The sequence below is a fragment of the Marmota flaviventris genome, chromosome 1 (assembly GCF_047511675.1).
Source record: "Marmota flaviventris isolate mMarFla1 chromosome 1, mMarFla1.hap1, whole genome shotgun sequence".
Classification (NCBI taxonomy): Eukaryota; Metazoa; Chordata; class Mammalia; order Rodentia; family Sciuridae; genus Marmota; species Marmota flaviventris.
In genome coordinates, this window is record NC_092498.1 from 25,036,060 (window position 1) to 25,055,229 (window position 19,170).

General features: G+C 53.3%; 1 pseudogene; it reads left to right on the plus strand.

The window, feature by feature from the left end:
- Positions 1–14,655, plus strand: part of LOC114108188 (homeobox protein TGIF2-like) — a 79,536-nt pseudogene extending 64,881 nt beyond the window's left edge.
- Positions 14,656–19,170: the final 4,515 nt, after the last annotated feature.

Here is a 19,170-nt window from a genome sequence, read left to right on the forward strand (position 1 = left end):
CCTCCCCTCCTCTCCCCTGCTTGCCCCTAGCCTGGGCTCCTCGATTGGGTCCTGGCTCTCCCTGCACCCCCTCTTGGACCCCCTGCATCCCTACACGGGGCCCTCCTTCGTTGGGCCCTCGTTTGCCAGGCCCCCTTGTCCCTTTCTGAGGATCTGCTCCCCTGGGGCAGCCCAGTGGAATTGGCCGGCCTGTGCGTCCTGCAGGCTCCCTACTGGAAACAGAGCCCTGCCCCTGGCCTGGGCCCCCTTGGCTGCCCGAACCCTGACACCTGGCAGTGGACGAGGGCCCCGCGCCGACCTTCCCCTGCGCGATGTGCTTCCTACCCTACCCTGCCCTCTGGCCTTGCATGCTTCCCCCTACCCCTACCCAGCCGTCCCTAAGCCCGACCCTTTCGCGCTCCAGTCCCCTGAGTCGCGTGGCCCTGGCGTCCTGTGTGAGCTGGGGGCCCCTTGCTTGGGCCCCCTACCGCGCTCCCCTCGGTGCCCCTTGCGCCGCCCCTTGCGCCGCCCCTTCCTCGCCTTCCCCGCTCTCCCCTGGCGCGGGCCTCCTTCTCCTTTCGTGCGGGGGTCCGTGGGTGCGTGGCTTCGGTTCCTCATCCTCGGTCGCGTCGGTCCCCCTGCCCGGGCTCCTTGCTTGGGTCCTGGCTCTCACCCCTCTCCGCCCCCTCCGTGACCCCGCGCCGCCCTCCCGTCGCCCTCCTCCCGGCCTCCGTCCTTTGCCAGGCCCCATTTTGTCCCCGGCCCTGGCCCAGGATTCTCATCGGGGCCCCGGTGCCTTTCTGGAAACAGAGGCCTGCCCCTCGCCTGGGCGCCTTGCTCTCCCTGGGCCCTTGGTCCCGCATCCCGAACCCCCACACCTGGCAGTAGACCTTGGCCTCGAGCCTGCCTCCCCCTGCTGGCACCAGCCCCCCCACCCTTCCCTCCCCAGCCGTGTCCACTGTCCTGAGGCCCCCCCCAGCCCAGCCCCAGCCCCGCCCCAGCCCCAGCCCCGCCCCGCTCCGCCCCGCCCCGGCCTTTCGCCCCTGCCTCTGCCTTCCCTGGCCTGGCTCCTGGCCTGAGCCTCTGCTGCCCCTTGTGGCTCAGTGCGCCCCTGGGCTTTGACATTGGGCCCCTTGCCTGGGCCGCCTCCCTGCTCCCCTTGGCTTGCCCGCACTGCCCTGTTCTAGTGTCGGCCTCCCGGCCCCTTCCCTCCTTTCCTCGTGCATGGGCCCTCCTCTAGGTGCCCAGCCTGGGCTCCTTGCTTGGGTCCTGGCCCCACGTCCCGCTGCCCCCCTTGAGCGCGCAGCGCGTCCCCCGCACTCTTCCCTCCCTTGGCCCCTGTTTGGTCCCAGTCCCTGCCCGGCTCCTTTGCCTGATCCCTTTCCCAGGATGCTCCCTTGGCCTCCCGGCCCTGAGGGCTCCCTAAGGGGCAAGGTAGCCCTGCCCCTCGCCTGGAACCTTTGCCCTCTCCCTGCCCGCCAGCTCCCCAAGCCTGGCCCCAGGCAGTGGACCCGGGCCTTGAGCCTAGCTCCCCCTGCCCCATGGCCTCCCCTGCGGTCCCTCCCCAGCCCTGTTGAGTCCCCCTGAGACCCGGCCTTGGCCCCGGCCCCACCCCCACCCCCCGGGGCCAAGGCCCGGGTCTCTCCATTCTAGGCCCGGCTCCTTGCTTGAGCCCCGGCCGCCCTGCTGGAGGACCCTGTCCCTGTCCCAGGATCTGCGCCCTCCTGCGGGGGCCCACACCTGCACCTCCCCTCTATTCCCTTCGTGCCTTGTAGCCTTGCACGAGGGCCCCGGACCCTCCCCTCCCCTCCTCTCCCCTGCTTGCCCCTAGCCTGGGCTCCTCGATTTGGGTCCTGGCTCTCCCTGCACCCCCTCTTGGACCCCCTGCATCCCTACACGGGGCCCTCCTTCGTTGGGCCCTCGTTTGCCAGGCCCCCTTGTCCCTTTCTGAGGATCTGCTCCCCTGGGGCAGCCCAGTGGAATTGGCCGGCCTGTGCGTCCTGCAGGCTCCCTACTGGAAACAGAGCCCTGTCCCTGGCCTGGGCCCCCTTGGCTGCCCGAACCCTGACACCTGGCAGTGGACGTGGCCCCGCGCCGACCTTCCCCTGCGCGATGTGCTTCCTACCCTACCCTGCCCTCTGGCCTTGCATGCTTCCCCCTACCCCTACCCAGCCGTCCCTAAGCCCGACCCTTTCGCGCTCCTGTCCTGAGTCGCGTGGCCCTGGCGTCCTGTGTGAGCTGGGGGCCCCTTGCTTGGGCCCCCTACCGCGCTCCCCTCGGTGCCCCTTGCGCCGCCCCTTGCGCCGCCCCTTCCTCGCCTTCCCCGCTCTCCCCTGGCGCGGGCCTCCTTCTCCTTTCGTGCGGGGGTCCGTGGGTGCGTGGCTTCGGTTCCTCATCTCGGTCGCGTCGGTCCCCCTGCCCGGGCTCCTTGCTTGGGTCCTGGCTCTCACCCCTCTCCGCCCCCTCCGTGACCCCGCGCCGCCCTCCCGTCGCCCTCCTCCCGGCCTCCGTCCTTTTCCAGGCCCCATTTTGTCCCCGGCCCTGGCCCAGGATTCTCATCGGGCCCCGGTGCCTTTCTGGAAACAGAGGCCTGCCCCTCGCCTGGGCGCCTTGCTCTCCCTGGGCCCTTGGTCCCGCATCCCGAACCCCCACACCTGGCAGTAGACCTTGGCCTCGAGCCTGGTCACACGCTGTCCTCCACGTTCCTCGTTAGCCCTGCCCTTGGTAGGTCACAGCTGACCCTCTCAGCCACCATGTACCACCTCACATGTTCCCGAGATACCAACTTCTCTATCTGAGACGTCCGGGTGTGTCTGTGGACTTGGACATCACACGTCTTTGCCAAGCAGACCGTCACCTTCGCGAAGGTGGGAACTAGGCCTGTTGTGCTCCTTGCTGAATCCAGGTCCTGGCGCGGGGCTTGGTAAACACCTGCCTAGCCCAGGAGCGCCCTCCTGTCCTCTCCCCCTCCTGTCCTCCAGGCGATGGAGTTTAGGCTACTGGCAGGCGGGGCAGCTGGAGTTGACCCCGAGACAGACTCACCATCTTGGCTGCAGGGCAGGGGGCGGAGGCACCGGAGGCACCAGCTCTGTGGGCCTTTGCCACCCTTCACTGATCTCTCTCCTTCCCTGCCCTCAGTCCACACGACAGCTGTGCACTGAAGCCACTCAGACAGCCTCACTGGCCCACCCCACGAAGCCCTGGGTTCCAATCCTCGTATCCAGAGGGAGAACCTGCTGGGCAAGGTGCCTCGGGGGTAGCCACCTGGTCAGCAGGAGGCAGGCACGGTCGTCGGTCCCTGGGCCTGTGGTTTATACAGATGCCCATTCCCCTCACTGTTAGATTCTTTGTTGTAGTTCTTTTCAGATACACACGACAGCGGCATGTGTCATGGCCGATCACACATACATGGAGTACAATTCCCGTCTTGTGTCGTATATGGAGTTGGGGGTTCCACTGCTCACACAAGCAGAGGAAAGTGACTTCTGTTCATCCCCTTCTTTCCCAATTCCTCTTCCCATCCATTCCCTTCCCATTCCCTCCCTTCCCATCCCCTCCCTTCCCATCCCTCCCTTCTCCTTCCATCCCCTCCCTTCCCATCCATTCCCTCCATTCCCTCCCTTCCATCCCTCCTTCCCATCCCTTCCCATTCCCTGCCATTCCCCTTCCCATCCCCTCCCTTCCCATTCCCCTCCCTTCTCATTCCCCTCCCTCCCTTCCCATTCCTCCCTTCCCATCCCCTCCCTTCCCATCCCCTCCCTTCCATTCCCCCCCCTTCCCATGGCCTCCCTTCCATTCCCTCCCCTTCCCATTCCCCTCCCTTCCCATCCCCTCCCTTCCCATCCCCTCCCTTCCCATCCCCTCCCCTTCCCATCCCCTCCCTTCCCATTTCCCTCCCCTTCCCATCCCTCCCTTCTCCTTGCCTCCCTTCCCCTTCCCTCCCTCCCCTTCCCTCCCCTTCCCATCCCCTTCCTTCCCCTTTCCTCCCTTCCCATTCCCTCCCCTTCCCATCCCTTCCTTCCCTTCCCTCCCTTCCCATCCCCTCCTTTCCCATTCCCTCCTTCCCATCCCCTCCCTTCCCATTTCCTTCCCCTTCCCATCCCCTTCCTTCCCCTTCCCTCCCTTCCCATTCCCTCCCCTTCCCATCCCCTCCTTTCCCATTCCCTCCCTTCCCATTTCCCTCCCTTCCCATTCCCCTCCCTTCCCCTTCCCTCCCTTCCCTTTCCCTCCCTTCCCATTCCCTCCCCTTCCCATCCCCTTCCCTTCCCATCCCGTTCCCTTCCCCTTCCCTCCCTTCCCATCCCCTCCTTTCCCATTCCCTCCCTTCCCATTCCCCCTTGAGTCCCCTTTGTCTGATCCAGTTACCTTCTGTCCCCCTCAGTGTTAAATTCTTGCACAATCCTAGCACAATATCAAAACCAAGCAGATGACGTGGGTACGACCAGATCTTGTCCAGATTTCACCAAGTAGACATGCCCGCAGGAGAGCTCTCTCTCTCTCTCTCTCTCTCTGGTTTCATCACACCTGTGACTTCATGAAGCCTCCAAAGCCAGGATGTTCAAGTGGATTGTGACCACAAGACCCCTCTGCTGCCCTCACTGTCCTTCCCATTGCTGACTGGCACGCACCACCCTGTAACTGGGATCCCATGAATGCAGAACGGGTCCTTCTGAGATCTGCTTTGGTGTGATTCATTCACATGGAGGTGACCTGCTTGTGTGACCAGACCTCAGGCTTCCCGCCCTGTCCCCACCGCTCCTCCTGCTTGAGCCACCCCCAACTTCAAACCTGCCCAGTAGCAGCCAGGACCCCCATCAAGCCATCTCTGTGCTGCCCCGTAACCCTGTAACCCCACCGCTCCGGGCCCCAGAGTTTTCGAGTGAATTCTTCTGTCCCTGAGGTGGCTTGTTTCCCGCTGCCCACTTCTCACGGCGGTCCCAGGGCCTCTTGGGCCTCTCACTGAAGGATGCCCGCTGTCCCTCTCCCACGCAGTGGCAAGGTGAAGTGAAGCACAACTTATTTTGGCTGAGGGTTTAGAGGCTGGACTTTATGGTCACTTGGTCCTGTTGCTTTGGGGGACCAGGCCATCAGCACGTGAGCCCCGGGGACCTTCTGTCCCCACCACAGCACTTCGGGGTAGTGTCCATTCAGGGACTATCACAGACAAAGCAGCTGTGAGCTCTCGTGGGCAGTGTCCACGGGCAACAAGACTTTGTCCCCCTGGAGTCTGGTCAGTGCAACTGTTGGGTGCCCAGTCCACCCTGCTGTGGGGAGGGCCGGCCGTGCCCCTCTCGGAACGCACAGGGAGGGAGCTGGCTTCCCTGCCTCTGGCCACCATGTGTGCTGCCACACGTCGGCTTAGCCATTCTGGCAGGCGCCACGCTGGGTTGGAGGTGGCCTCCTCGGCCTGGCTCCAGTTGGTGGTGTGTGGTGACACTGAACAGCTCTTCACGTGCCGTCTGTCACCTGTGTGTCGGGACAGGCGGTTTGTTAGCGCACACAGCCACGCGGGACCTGCATCCTCTCCTCCACCTGCAGCCCACAGGAGGCTGAGAGGCTTTCTCTGTAGGGCTTCCTACAGAGGGACACGGAGCACAGAGGGTGGCCTCCCACGCAGCAGGAGGCAGCAGGCGGGGGGCACCTCCAGGCCCTGGTGTCTGGAGCTGCCAGTCCAAGGGCCAGCTCGTCCCCAGGCGTCCTGCCTGTGTACTTGAGCCCATACCCCCATCGCAGGGTGGCAGGCCACCCCAAATGTAGGGGTTGAAGCCCTCCTTCATTTCCCTCACGAGCCTGGGCTCCGGCATTTGTGGCCGGGGTGGCTTGCCTGGGGCTGGGGGACCTGCTTCCAGAGGGCTCACCGGCTGGGCGGCGGGCTGGGATCCAGGGGCCTCCCCAGGGGCTCTCCCGCCTTGTTCACAGCTTGAGGCTGAAGCTGAGCCCCAGCAGGAATTCCAAGGAGCTGGGCAGAGGCCACAGGGCGTCGCAGAATCCCTTCTCCACATCCTACCAGCCAAGGAAGCTAGTAAGGCAAGCCAGGTTCAAGGGACGGAGGTCAGAGCCCCCCGCCTGGGAGGAGTCGAAAGAGTGGGCTGTCTTTCTCTTCCTCCACTCCTCCTTCTCCTGCTTACTCCTCCTTTTTTTCTTTTTTACAAATTCCAGATCCTACCTGGGTGTGGTGCACATCCTGTGATCCCAGTGGCTTGGGAGGCTAAGGCAGGAGGATCACAAGTTCAATGTCAACCTCAGCAACTTAGCGAGGCCCTAAGCACCTCAGCAAGACTCTTGTCTCAAAATAAAAAATAAAAAAATGACTGGGGATGTGGCTTGGTGGCTATGTGCCCGCTGTGTTCAATCCCCACCAAACCCCCCCTAAAAGACTAGATCCTAGAATTGTCATTGCCAGATGACCTCCCTTCCTCCAACTGCCTCCCACCTGACACATCTCTGTCCCAAGCTGTCCCTCTGCCCCTTGGGGGCCCGGGGAAATGCTTGCTCCAGCCTGAAAACTGTGGATGTACCCCCCATGGTCAATTGTCCTTGGTGTGTGACGCTAGTGGACGTGCAGGTTTCACTGCAGACAGAGCTTCTGTTTCCCGTGGCAACATGTGTCCCTGGGTGCCTCACCCTGTCCCCTCCTCTGGGACCTGAGAAAGCTGTCCAAGCTGACGATTCTGCAGAGTAGCTCCACGTGCCACTGCCCCCCAGACCCCCCAGAGACCACCATTGGGGAAGTGCCCTGGAAACCATCAGGGTTAGCGGGGAAACCACTTCCAAGGCCCAAGTGATGCCGCCCCTTCTGGGAGCGGTCTGGACCTGGAACAAGCCCCCTGTTTCTGTGCCATGCGTCAGCAGTCAAGAGCCAGCCAGCAGAGCTCTTGATGGAAGCAACTTGGCAGTTTCCACGGTGACTACCCGCTTAGACCCCAAAGCGGGACTATAATGGGAAGGAAGAGGTTTGCCGTAAGAGTCGGCCAGACCCACACACAAGGTCGGGTACTTGTAGATTTCCCTGGCTCAACCCAGAAACCTGAGATGCGACATCTCTGAAATGTCCAATTTCTGAAGTTGAAAACTGGGGCAGGCTCATTTGTTTGTACGATGTCGACTGCCAGCGGTTAATCACCAAGGGTAAGTGGGAGAGATCATTTCTGCTCATTTGCAAATGGAAATCAGATGGGGCCCGGGCTCCCCTGCACCAGTGCTTCTCCTTCCAACTGCAGGAGTTTCTCGGAGACGCTGACCTTGGGTTGCCAGGCAGCCTCTGGCGGCTCAGGCTCCCGCCCAGGGCACCGCGTGCACTGGTGTCCAGCGCGGGACGTCCTCTGCCATTCCTGCTCATGGTGGAGGTCACACCTGGTTGGTGTGGGAAGTAGGAGGCCTTTTCGGATGCAGGGGATTGCTATCACACACAAACAGCCACTTCTCCCTTCCTTTATGGCTCTGCGGAGACTTGGGGACCCACTTCACCTTGCCTGAAGGGCCCAGGAAATCATGCTGAAACCCTTCCAAGAGTCAAGTGATGCGTTCATAAATCCTCTTTGCTGAACTGTTAGCCCCAAGAAATTTGATAATACAGCATTTACACGGGGGGTGAGCTGGATGGGTTTTCTCCCCCCACTACTACGTGCGTGTTTTCTGCTTACGGGGGTCTGTGCGCGCTGCGTTTCCTGCCCTCAGAGGTGTGTGCTCGGAATACTGAAGTGAGAGCCCTGTGTATCAGACATGGCATGGATTTCTCTCTGCGCTGCGGGATTCATTATTGTGATTTATGGCCGTTTTAATGTACACAGCCTGCTTGAACAACTTAGAGTTGATTGTTCTGGAACTAGACTTGGGTCCAAGAGAGCTCTGGAGCCATGCCACGGTGCAGGGGAGTCGTCGGTGTCCCTGAGGAGGTCAACAACCTTGGACCAAAGGCTTCGGGGGCCGGTAATGACCAGAGCCGCAGGAAGGGAGTCCCAAGCCCCGGCTGAGCGGCATGTCCTTGTCAGGCTTGGGAGGGCCAGTGGGGACCCTGGAGGGCCAGGGCCCCCGCTGGCTTCCTCATGTCCACCTGGGGCTATTCCCAGGGGCAGGTTCATAGACCAGGTGACAGGGAGCCAGAGCTGGACTGCCCACCAGCACCATTGGAGAAAACCCACGTGGGCCGCTCAGTGCACAGTGACCCCTTGTATCCAGAACAACTTTGTGGTTCTGTTTTTTTTTAATTATTGATTTTTTAGTTGTAGATGGACACACACCATCTGAGGATCAAACCCAGTGCCTCACGTGTGCTAGGTGAGCGCTCTACCACGAGCCCCAGCCCAGCCTGTGGTGCAGTTTGATTCCTAACTTTCTTTTAAGAATAATGATGCATCCTCTTGGTGCCAGGCCTCATCATTCCAACCTGGATCAAAGGGAGCCTCGCAGCAGGCCTTCGACAGAGGGGGGAGGGCCAGCTGGGATGAGGGACGGGTGAGGGCAGCGTGGAGGAGAGGAGCCATGCTCAGTGCGTTATAAAGGCGCAGGGGGTTCTGCAGGAGGTCCAGCTGAACAGGCCAGACCTCCAGCACAGAAGTCTCCGGAAGGGATGGGGAGGCACATCTGGCCAGTGGAGGGAAGGCCACCTTCTGAACGTCACCAGGAGAAGCAGGACCACAGAGCTGCACCTGGCGGTGCCTGCAGGAGGCAGCACACTGTGCAGGTGAGAACCCCATGGGAGGAAAGACCCAGAGCTCAGGGCTCCTTCCACGCACCAGAAGATCCCGTAGAAAGCTCTCACGGTAGACCAGCTGCCTCAGGGTCCCCATCGTCCACAAGACCCACGTCTCCAGCGCTGCCTCTCCCAGGCCAGAATTCCCAGAGGTGTCCGATCTTCACCGGAGAGTGAGGCAGAGCACACCCAGCAGAGCCCTGGGTTTTCCGCCTTTTTTCTGCGATGAGCCACGTGCTCCCGGTCCTGTGCCCCAGGTAGACGCAGGTAGCTGAGCTTCCCCATCAGCTGTCACATCCCATGCCGGGTCAACACTCACCACAACCAGGAGCTGTGATCACCGTCTCACCAACAACGAGGAGGCCTGTCCAGAGCGCAGGTGGCTCTTCTGGGGTCACCTAGCTGGTAATACATCAGCAAGAATTTTCTTTTCCATCTGTCTGTGCCTTCATGAGGGGCACCGTTGAAGTGAGTTTCACGGCGGCCCTGGGAAGGGGGCTCAGGCCCTTCAGCCAAGCCCCAGGCCACGTCCTTCCTGAGCCACAGGCTGCTCTGCAAGCCTCACCTCTGAGTATCAGTGACCCCCCTGTAAGCTGGAACAACAGCACGGACCTCTTCACCTGCAACCGGGGACGATGACCAAGGACCGCGGCACCTGCCCCACTGCTGAGCCAGGTGGAAGAAGCAGGCACAGCATGGCACAGCGTGGCACAGAGCGGCCCTGGGCTGCTCAGAGCTCAAAGAGTGTCTCTTTGATTTGGAGATGTAGTAAATCCCAGGGTAGTGGCTCCTCTGAGCTCAACTGGAGGAGCTTCATTTAACATGAAGATTTCCACACACAGCGTGTCCCTCCCAGAGACCCTGGAGCCCCTCACATGCACACTGAGGCTGTGAAACCCAAGGAGGCAGATCTCTTACCTCAAAGAGGCTAAGAGGCTGGTTTCCTAGGGCCAGCCCTGAACTACACCAAACCCTAGAACTGAGCTGAGCGCTGACCCCAGACCCTGTTAGTCCTGTCTCAGGAATGGGGCTCTGGAAAAATGCACCCCCAGGAGGCCCAAGTGGAGACAGTTGGAAGCCACCATCATGAGGACAGGGTAGAGCTTCAGCAGCGTCAGGACCCGGGAGAGACCTGCACTTATCACCTAGAGAGACCAGCGCGGCATTGCCCGGGAACGGACAAGCTGTCGCCTGACGGGGAGCACTGATCTCGCTGAACACACCCACAGGGACACAGAATGTCAACTGCTTTGCAGACCATTCAGATTCACAAAGATTCAGAAGCGAAGGTCTGGAAGATTTCACCCCAGACGAAGCACTGTGGGGAGACGCGGAGGGAGATCCAGGCAGCTCGGGACTTTTCAAAGATAGGTAAAAGGTTTACACGGAGCACCTGCACATGTTTTTATCATTAACTTTAAATAATGGAAACGAATAATCAGGTTGAAACACAGACCTGCCTGCCAGTGAGTGCAAAGGCAGGAAAAAGTGGAGACTCCCCTAGCCCGGGGCGCGTGGAAGAGCTGCTCTCCAGCAGCCAGCCACGGGAGAGCCCAGGGCTCCCGTCCATTCTTTATAGGTCCAGCCAGACCGTGTGGATCCAAAGGGCGGGATACTTACATAGTCGTAAAATCCTGAGTGTCTTTTAAAACCGTTTTATTGAGATGTAATCTACATCCCATATGCTTCATCAAAGCGTACAGTTCAACAGTTTGAATATATTCAGAGTGGTGCCACCAACTCTGGGCACTCTCACCACTCCACAGAGACATCCAGGGCCCCCAGTGTCACTCCTCATTTCTCCCCGCTCCCCTAGTCCTAGACAACCATTCCTCTACTTGCTGTCTGTAGATAGTTGCCTATCAGGGAACGCATGTAAGTGGGATCTTTGATGAACTGGCTTCGTTTGCTGACTGTGATGTTCTCAAGGTCCACCCCGGTGGCATGCTGTTTCTACAGCTAAGTGGTATTCCCTGGCACGGGCAGGCCACGTTTTGTCCATCCATTGCGGGGCATCTGAGCTGCATCCACTTTCAGGCTATTGTAAATAATGCTGCTGTCAACATTCATGTGCAAGTTCTCGTGTGTGGCATTGACACCACTCCTGGGTGCCAAGGAGCTGGCCGATGGTCCCTGATGAGAAGCAGCCCCGTGAAGCCCGTCAAGAGGGCGCTGCGGTCCTGAGGTGCCGCCAGCCAAGGTGCACGGACCTGTCGCTCTTCAGCAGCCGGCTGGGGCACGGCACAGACACCTGCTGCGAAGCTCACTCCACACACCTGCAGCCCAGAACCTGCAAGCGCAGGCCACCCAGCGACCACCACCTCCATCCGCTAACGCACGGGAAAATGGAAGTGGGGAGGCCTACAAGGAAGTCGGCACTGGAGAGTGGACCCTAGTGTCAGTGTGTTCCCAACGCTCATCCCCATGGGTTTGGACAAACAGCAGTGACCCAGTGCTCCATGAAGGTGCCCACCACACACTCGGATGGAGGAAGCCTGCCATCGGCTCTTCTTTGTGTCCTTTAATAAATCCTACTCCTTCACTCATCCTGGTGTGTGGATCTCATTCTTGGAATTCACGAGGCCCAGAAAGAAGGGGAATCTGAGGTGAGCGCTGGGTCTGCCGCAGCCTGGGAGGCCGTGGCCGCCACTGAGACTGCTGCGCTTCTCTGCAGAGGCTGCGGCCTGCAGACCCCCTGCCAGGAGGAGCAGGGAGGCCAGCTTCACCCCAGGGCTCCGGTTTCAGGCTCTCCGTTTCTCTGGGTCGGACACCTAGGAGGGGACTCCTGCCCACGTGGTGGTTCTGTGGAACTGGCCGAGGAGCTGCCCAGCTGTTCTCAAAGGGGCAGCACCAGTTCACACTCCCATCAGCAACGTGAGGGCTCCCAGTTTTCCCTCCCCAACACTGGCCTTGGCCTCTTTTGTTGATAGCCACCCTAGAGCGAGAAGTGGCCTCGCACTGGGGATCTGACTTGGATCCCTCTCATGACATGAATGTCCTCCTTGCATTTTCAGTATCTAGAACCAGCCTGTAAGCACACAGGGAAGACGGTAAAGATGACAAAACAGAAGATGAACATGAGACTTGAGCGTATAAAAATGACTACAAATAAAACCCGGGAGGCAGAAGGGAGAGCAGAAAGAAAAGCTAGTGTGCTCACGTCCTTGTCTCTCCTAGAGGGGAGGCAAGAAGCCGGAGGGTGACAGGTGTCGTCGAGGTGAATCACATCAGGAGACAGAAGGCAGGAGAAGCCCGACTCCTCAGGGCCACCCTCACCCCCTGTAGTGAGGCGGGGCACCTAGCTCACAGTCCCCGTCCATCCGTGCACGGCAGCCATGTTAGGTTAGACACAGCAGGACCTGGGCTGTACGTCTTATCTTACTTGTAAGTGATCCCTGGAAGAACCGGAATCATCAACTGTTAATGGTGGAGTGAATTTGGAGGAGGAAACGAGAAAGGTGAGACTTTCCATTTTGACTTCATTAGAGATGTATGCAATCTGCTCAGGTGATTTTGATCATCGCAGACATAAGCCAATCCACGCCCGTAAATAAGTCATAAGTCGAGGCTCCTTTGTGAACGCACAGCAAGGACAGAGGCAGATCAGGCAGCAGAGCAGCTGTGGGGAGCGTTGGGTGGGATGAGCATAGGGACCTGGCCTCAGTCATTTCTTGGGACAATACTTACATATTTCGTTCATTTTAAAATCAGAAATACATTTTGCACACAAAAGAGACCTCTCCCCCAGGAGGAAAACCCTCTCTCCATCTGTTCCCAGGGCTCCTCTGTGGGGCTGTACTCGAGGCTGGATTGCTACCAAAATGGGGTCTGGTGGACATCAACTCTTGAGGGAGTTTGCCAATGGGACTGACCAGGTCTACTCCCTGCCCTAAAGTCCTTGGTGACTTTAATGAAAACTTGGGCTCACTCAAACATGGTGGCACCAAGAGCCCCCCAGAAGCAGCGTGGCCTGGGCAGGGAGCAAGGGGAGAGCCTCACAGAGCGTGGAGCAGCCTCAGGTCACGGAAGCTGCAGGGCTGCTTCCACGCATGAGCCCCACAGCAAGGTTCAGGGGAAACACGGAAGCACAGTTTGTGTTTTAATAATCTCAGAGTGGGAAAGGCATTTCTAAGATAACAGGAAACCCAGAAGCCATAAAAAAATCACCAATTTGATTAAATAGAAGTAAAACATTTTTGCAAAGAAAAATGCACAAATCAAATCAAACAGATCAGAGATAAACTGAGACCAGTATTTGTAACACCTACAATATGCTGAGAGCTGATTTTCTTTTCTTTTTTTTTTTTTTTGAGAGCTGATTTTCTCAATTTGCAAAGAGCTCTTAAAAATCAATAAAAAAAGACCAATAATCCAAGAGGATATGGGCAAGGGACATAAACAGATGAAGGGTTCTGAGGAAAGAAAGTACAAATGGCTTCAGGCATATGAAAAGATCCCCATCCTCCCTCGTGGTAAAATATAAATGCAAATTAAGATTAAGTTGATGTAACTGGCCAATAAATATATGAAAAATGCCCAATATCTGTAGTCATCAGGGAAATGCAAATCTAAACTACATTGAGATTCCTCCTCACCACCATCAAAATGGCTATTATCAAAAACAAAACAAAACAATTGCTGGCAAGGATGTAGAGAAAGGAACCCCGGAACCCTAAAGCTCCGTTGGTGGGAATTAGCACAACTGCAGAAAACTGAATGGAGGGCCCTCAGCAGACTAAGAGAACACTCCTTAGTATATACCTCAGGGAACAAAGCCAAGACACCAAAGCGAGCTCTGCACACCCATGTTTATTGCAGCACTAGTCACAGTGGTGAAAATTCAAAATCAACCTAGAAGCCCATCAACAGATGAATGGATAAAGAAAATATGGTGTAGACGTACAATGGAGTATTACTCAGCCATAAAGAAGAGTGAGATCCAGCCATTTATAAGAAAATGGATGGAACTGGAGGACACCATGATAAGCAAAACAAGCCTTGTAAATCGTACCAAGGCACCTTCACGAGGCTGCTCGTCTCAGCCTCGTTCCCAGTAACCTTGGGCTTGCTGTCTGCATGGCACCAAGTGTGCAGTGATAGATACTGAAGTGTGGCAGCCTGGCCACAGCCTGATTCAGACAGGTGTGACAGCCCTCCCGAGCTTCTGCAGCGAGCCCTGCCGTGACCCAAGGAAGGACAGCAGGCTCTCGGTCCACCTGCACTGTCCGGTGACCAGCAGGTCTCAGAGGAGCCGTGGAGAAAAACCTGCTCCTTAAGCCACAGTGCAGCGTCCCCGCATCCCCTGGCGGTCCCTAGCTACTGACGCACTCAGAAACCACCTGCTAAATGCCGACCAGTCAAGGTTCTGGGCTAGAAGACTTGGCCACAGGAAGCCGAAGGGGCTGGTGGCAGAATCACAGCCCACACCTCAGGGCGTGGCCGGGCAGCCTGGGGCCCCTTCAGACGTTGCTCTATGAAGACCCTAAACTGCCCCTCATCATCGTGTCCCCACCTCCAAGCCAGCACACAGGTAGGACCTCCGGCCGGACAAGCTGGGCACAGCTCTGGGACCAGGGTGGCCTGGATCCCTTTGGCCTTCCTGGGCTGTAGGGCTCTTCCCTTCCACCCAGACTCACAGGGTGGGGTCCCTGCCAGCCGCGGGGGTTTGGAAGCCCAGCACACGTCGGCTGTGATGGCCTGGGCTGAGTCCAGCAGCAGGACAAGTGTCAGTGCTTCCAGGGGACGTTGCCTGGGCCCCAGCCTCGGCCTCTGTCTTGAACCTTTCTCTCTCCCAGTTCCTCCCACAGCCAGGTTCACCAGGATGAACCGTAGCCCAGGCAGCACCGACTGCGCCAGCCTGAGCCGGTCAATTTCTCCTCCCTCTGCAGACAGTTGACCCAAGAGACCCAGAAGCAGCTCCTGACGGGGCCCTGGAACACGAGGTCAAGGAAGCCAAGCCAGAGTCCAAGCTGAGGCCGGCTTAGCATGTGTGAGGCACTGAGTTTGATTCTTAGCGCCACATATAAATAAATGAAAGGTCTACTGACAACTAAAATAATATTTTTTTAAAATTCTGCTTTTCATTTCATGCCTTTGTGTAAACCTGTTAATAATGAGCATTTCACTAATATCTAATATGCAGTGTAAAATTTAATGTTGTTTGACATTAAATAAATGTAAATTTTCTCAAGTAAAGAAATAATTTAATACATGATAAATGTGACTTTTCAAACTTGTGCAAAGAAAGCATTACTCATTAAATAATTTTAGAACAATCAACTAGGCATTTGGAAAACAAAATAAAACCTCTACTTCATTTCTTGTCTCAAAATAAAGTCCAGATCATTCAAATATTTAAAGGAAAAACAAATAAAAATAATAATGAACCCATACATTTATAGTCATCCGATTCTTGACAAAGGTGCCAAAAATGTACACTGGAGAAAAGATAGCTTTTTTTTTTTAATACCAGGAATTGAACTCAGGAGCACTCAACCCACTGAGACACATTCCCAGCCCTATTCTGTATTTTATTTAGAGACAGGGTCTCACTGAGTTGCTTAGCACCTCACTTTTTGCTGAGGCTGGCTTGGAACTTTCGATCCTCCTGCCTCAGCCTCTGAAGCCACTTGGATTACAGGTGTGCACCATGGGGCCCTGCTGAAAAGACAGCCTTTTTCACAAATGGTACTTGGAAGCTAGTTATTGCTATGTATAATGCAACTAGACTCTTACCTTTCAAACTGCACAAAAGTCAACTCAAAATAGATCAAAGACCTCAGAATTAGATCATAAACCATGCATCTCCTAGAAAAAAAATGTAGGTTAATGCTCCAGCATATAGGCACAGGCTATAACTTTCTCAATAGGACCACTAAAACTCAGGAAATAATGCTGAGAGTTAATAAATGGAATGGCATCAAATTAAAAACCTGCCCCCCCAAAACTAAACAATTAGGAATGTGAAGAGAGAACCCACAGAATGGGAGAAAAATCTTTGCTAGCTACTCTTATGACACAGGATTAATATCTAGAATATACAAAGTATTTGAAAACTATAAAAAATCCCAATTAATAAATGGGCAAATTCAACACACACTTCTCAAAAGAAGAAATCCAAATGGCCAACAAATATATGAAAAAATATTCAGCATCATTAACAATTAGGGAAATGCAAATAAAAACTACACTGAGATTTCTTCTCACACCAGTCAGAAGGGGACTCATCAAGAATGCAAATAATAAATGCTGAGGAGGAAATGGAGAAAAATGAATATTTTTACACTACTGGTTGGATTCTAAATTATTACAACAACTATGGAGATCAGTATGGAAGTTTCTCAAAGAACTAGGCATAGAATCACCATATGACCTGCTATACCACTCCTCATTATTCGTCCTAAAATCAACATATTATAGTGCTACTCATGTTTATAGCAGCACAATTCACAATAGCCAAACTATGGAACCAGCCTAGGTGTACATCTACAGATTAACGGATAAAGAAAATATGGTATATATACACAATGGAGTTTATTCAGCCATAAAGAAAAATGACATTCTGTCATTTACAGAAAAATGAACAGAACTTTAGACCATTATGTTAAATGAAATATGCTAAATTCAGGTGAAGGGTTTTATGTTTTCTCTCATATGTGGAAGATAGTGAAAGAAAGGTGGTATGGTGGGGGGAAGGATCTAATGAAAATCAAAGGGAGATCAGTAGAGGAAAAGGACCAGGGGTGGGAAGGAAGTGTTGGGCAGTGATATTGCTCAAATTCTATTGTTATATTTTGTGCATACAGGAATATGTAACAACAAATCCCATCATTATGTACAATTATAATGCATCAATTAAAAATGTGGGAAGAAAAAAAGTAATGAAAGTACTGGTAGAAGATATGAGTAACTGCTCTTTATAAACCCAGGGGCAGGGCTGGGGATATAGGTCAGTGGTAGAGCACTCATCTTGCATGTGAGAGGCCCTGGGTTTGATGCCCAGCACCACAATCAAATAAAATAAACAGGAAGTTAACAAGATTGCAGCAAGTAAGTAAAAATTGAAATGCTCTTACCAGAGGGTAAGAACTATTTCTAGTTCTATTACCTGTGTGAGCTTAAGTACTTAGTCTTTATTTCAGTTTCTTCATCTGTAAAGTGGAGATACTAATACTTCCATCATAGAATTAAATAGTTAATAATATAAGTGAAGTAATAAGAATAGTACCTGGCAGATAGTGTTGGATGAGTGTTTTCAAATATTATTAAATATTTTCCTCTTTTATGTTCTTTCTCTTAAGATTCCTATTCTTTGGATGCCTATAATACAGTGGTCAACACACTAAGCTACAGTTATGAGTGTAGCTCCTTATAGTTTAGTGCAGATGTTGGCAGACTATGGCTCATGGGTAGGCCACCCTCAAGCCAAGAATGGTGTTTACATTTTGAAAGCATTGTTTAAAAAGAAAGAAAGAATATGCAACATAGACCTTCAAATCTTAAAATATTTATTATGTGGCCCTTTGTATAAAAATTTTGCCCAACATTGGCTTAATACATTTCCCCTTTCAAATATATTTGCAATTTGAAATCACCACAGTATAGATAATAAGGAATAAATCTTTAAAGGAAGAAGGATGATTCTGGACAAGAAAGATTTTATTTCATTTTTTTGAATATTTGGGGAATTCCCAGCTCTCTGGTGAGATAATTTTTTCTACCAATGATTAAGAATCCTTTCAGGGTGATTAATAGCGTGGTAGAATAAAACAGTTCCAAAGGTATTTAAACTTGAGACTGAATGGAATCTCAAAAGATGATCCTGTTTCTTCTGGACAATTCTGTCCTGATGATGTTGGCAATCCAACTTCCATGGGAAGCCAGGATCATATTGGTCCAGAATCAGCAAGTTTGCCAGGCTAAGTATCCAGTTCTTTGCCACAGACATTTGTGGTAGTGAGTGTGGGAGTAGGAAAGCTGACTCAGCAAGTCTTTCAGAGAAAGAAATTTGCAGGAAGTAAAATCATTAGTAAGGTTGTTAAAAAGCAACTGTTTTGAAAAGGAAGGCAGTTTTGAGCTATCTTTTTTGTTTGTTTGAAAATAAATAGTGTTAACTACTTTAAAAAATCTCTGGGCAACTTTTACCTACTGCTTTAATCAACCTTGACCACCTTGTAGATTTATCATTTGTTTTCATATGTAAAAAAACAGCCACAGGCAAGAGAAGAGAGAGTAGGTAGAGTCCTGGGTAGAGATAAGACATTCCTCTGAGGGCACTCAAGTGAGACTGTAGGAAGCTGACAGATGAAGTTGATGAGGAGGTAGGTGATACATTTTTTATTGAATCCAGGAGTCCCATCAGTGTGCAATATTAACAGCGTGGGCAGTGGAGGGTGACTTCCTTTCTGACCTTAATTGGGTCTTCTGAGATTCAAACATGAGTGGTCAAATGAGGATCTGTGAACCTCTGTGGCAGAGCAAGACAGGTAGGCACATTGGACACAACAGAACAGTCTTTAGTTGTAACATGGCAGGAGGCAATTTAGAGTATAGCACAGATTCTGCATGTGAACTTGACTTTTGGCCTAGCTCCTGAGTTCTAAATCCATTTTGAGGATGGTGAGCTCCAGAGTCTGTGCCTTTCCTCTGTGACCATCTTTTGTATTAAAAAGGTGGTGGTGGTGGTATTGCTGATACTGACTTTCCCCCCCCCCCCCAAGAAAGGTCATTTAAAAAACAAATACCAGGGCTGGGGCTGGGGCTGGGGCTCAGTGGCAGATCACTTGCCTAGCATGCATGAGGCACTGGGTTCTATCCTCAGCACCACATAAAAATAAACAAATAAAATAAAGGCATTCTGTCCATCTACTGCTACAATAAAATAAAAAAATAAATACCATATAAAAATACCACTGTTTCAGAAAAGAAAAATATTTGTAAGGGAGATGTAATATGATAATACAAATTTGAAATTAAAATTAGAATTGTTTTAGCCTTCATAAAACACTCAGAAAGATGAAGACTTTAGAACAGTCTGTAGGAAAAACTCTTTTTCACCATGTTCCTATGAGTTTGTTTCATCCTGTTTTCCTCTTTGTTCCTTCATCTGTTACTCTTTGCCTTTGGTCTTTCCCCCAGCCCTCAAATGTTTCCATATTTAAATCACACTTTCTTTTTCTTAATTTCATTACTTTAGTAGAGACTTGAGTCAACTATTGGAAGGCAGATGGGAGAAGCAAGTAGAGGAACAAGACACTCAGTCTGAGAAGCTAAGGTCCAGAAGGGCAGGAACTTTGTTTTGTTTTCCACTATATATAAAGGCTTGTAAGCCTGGAAGCAGGGCCTTAGAATGCAGGTGCTTGATAAATGTTCATTGAATAAATGAATAAAATACAGGCAAGGTATATACATTTCTTTTGTAATGCTCCATAAATAACAGAAAGGTATTAGTCATTGCTCTTACTAGAAGTAATGAGCACATTTCAAAAAATCATTGCAGA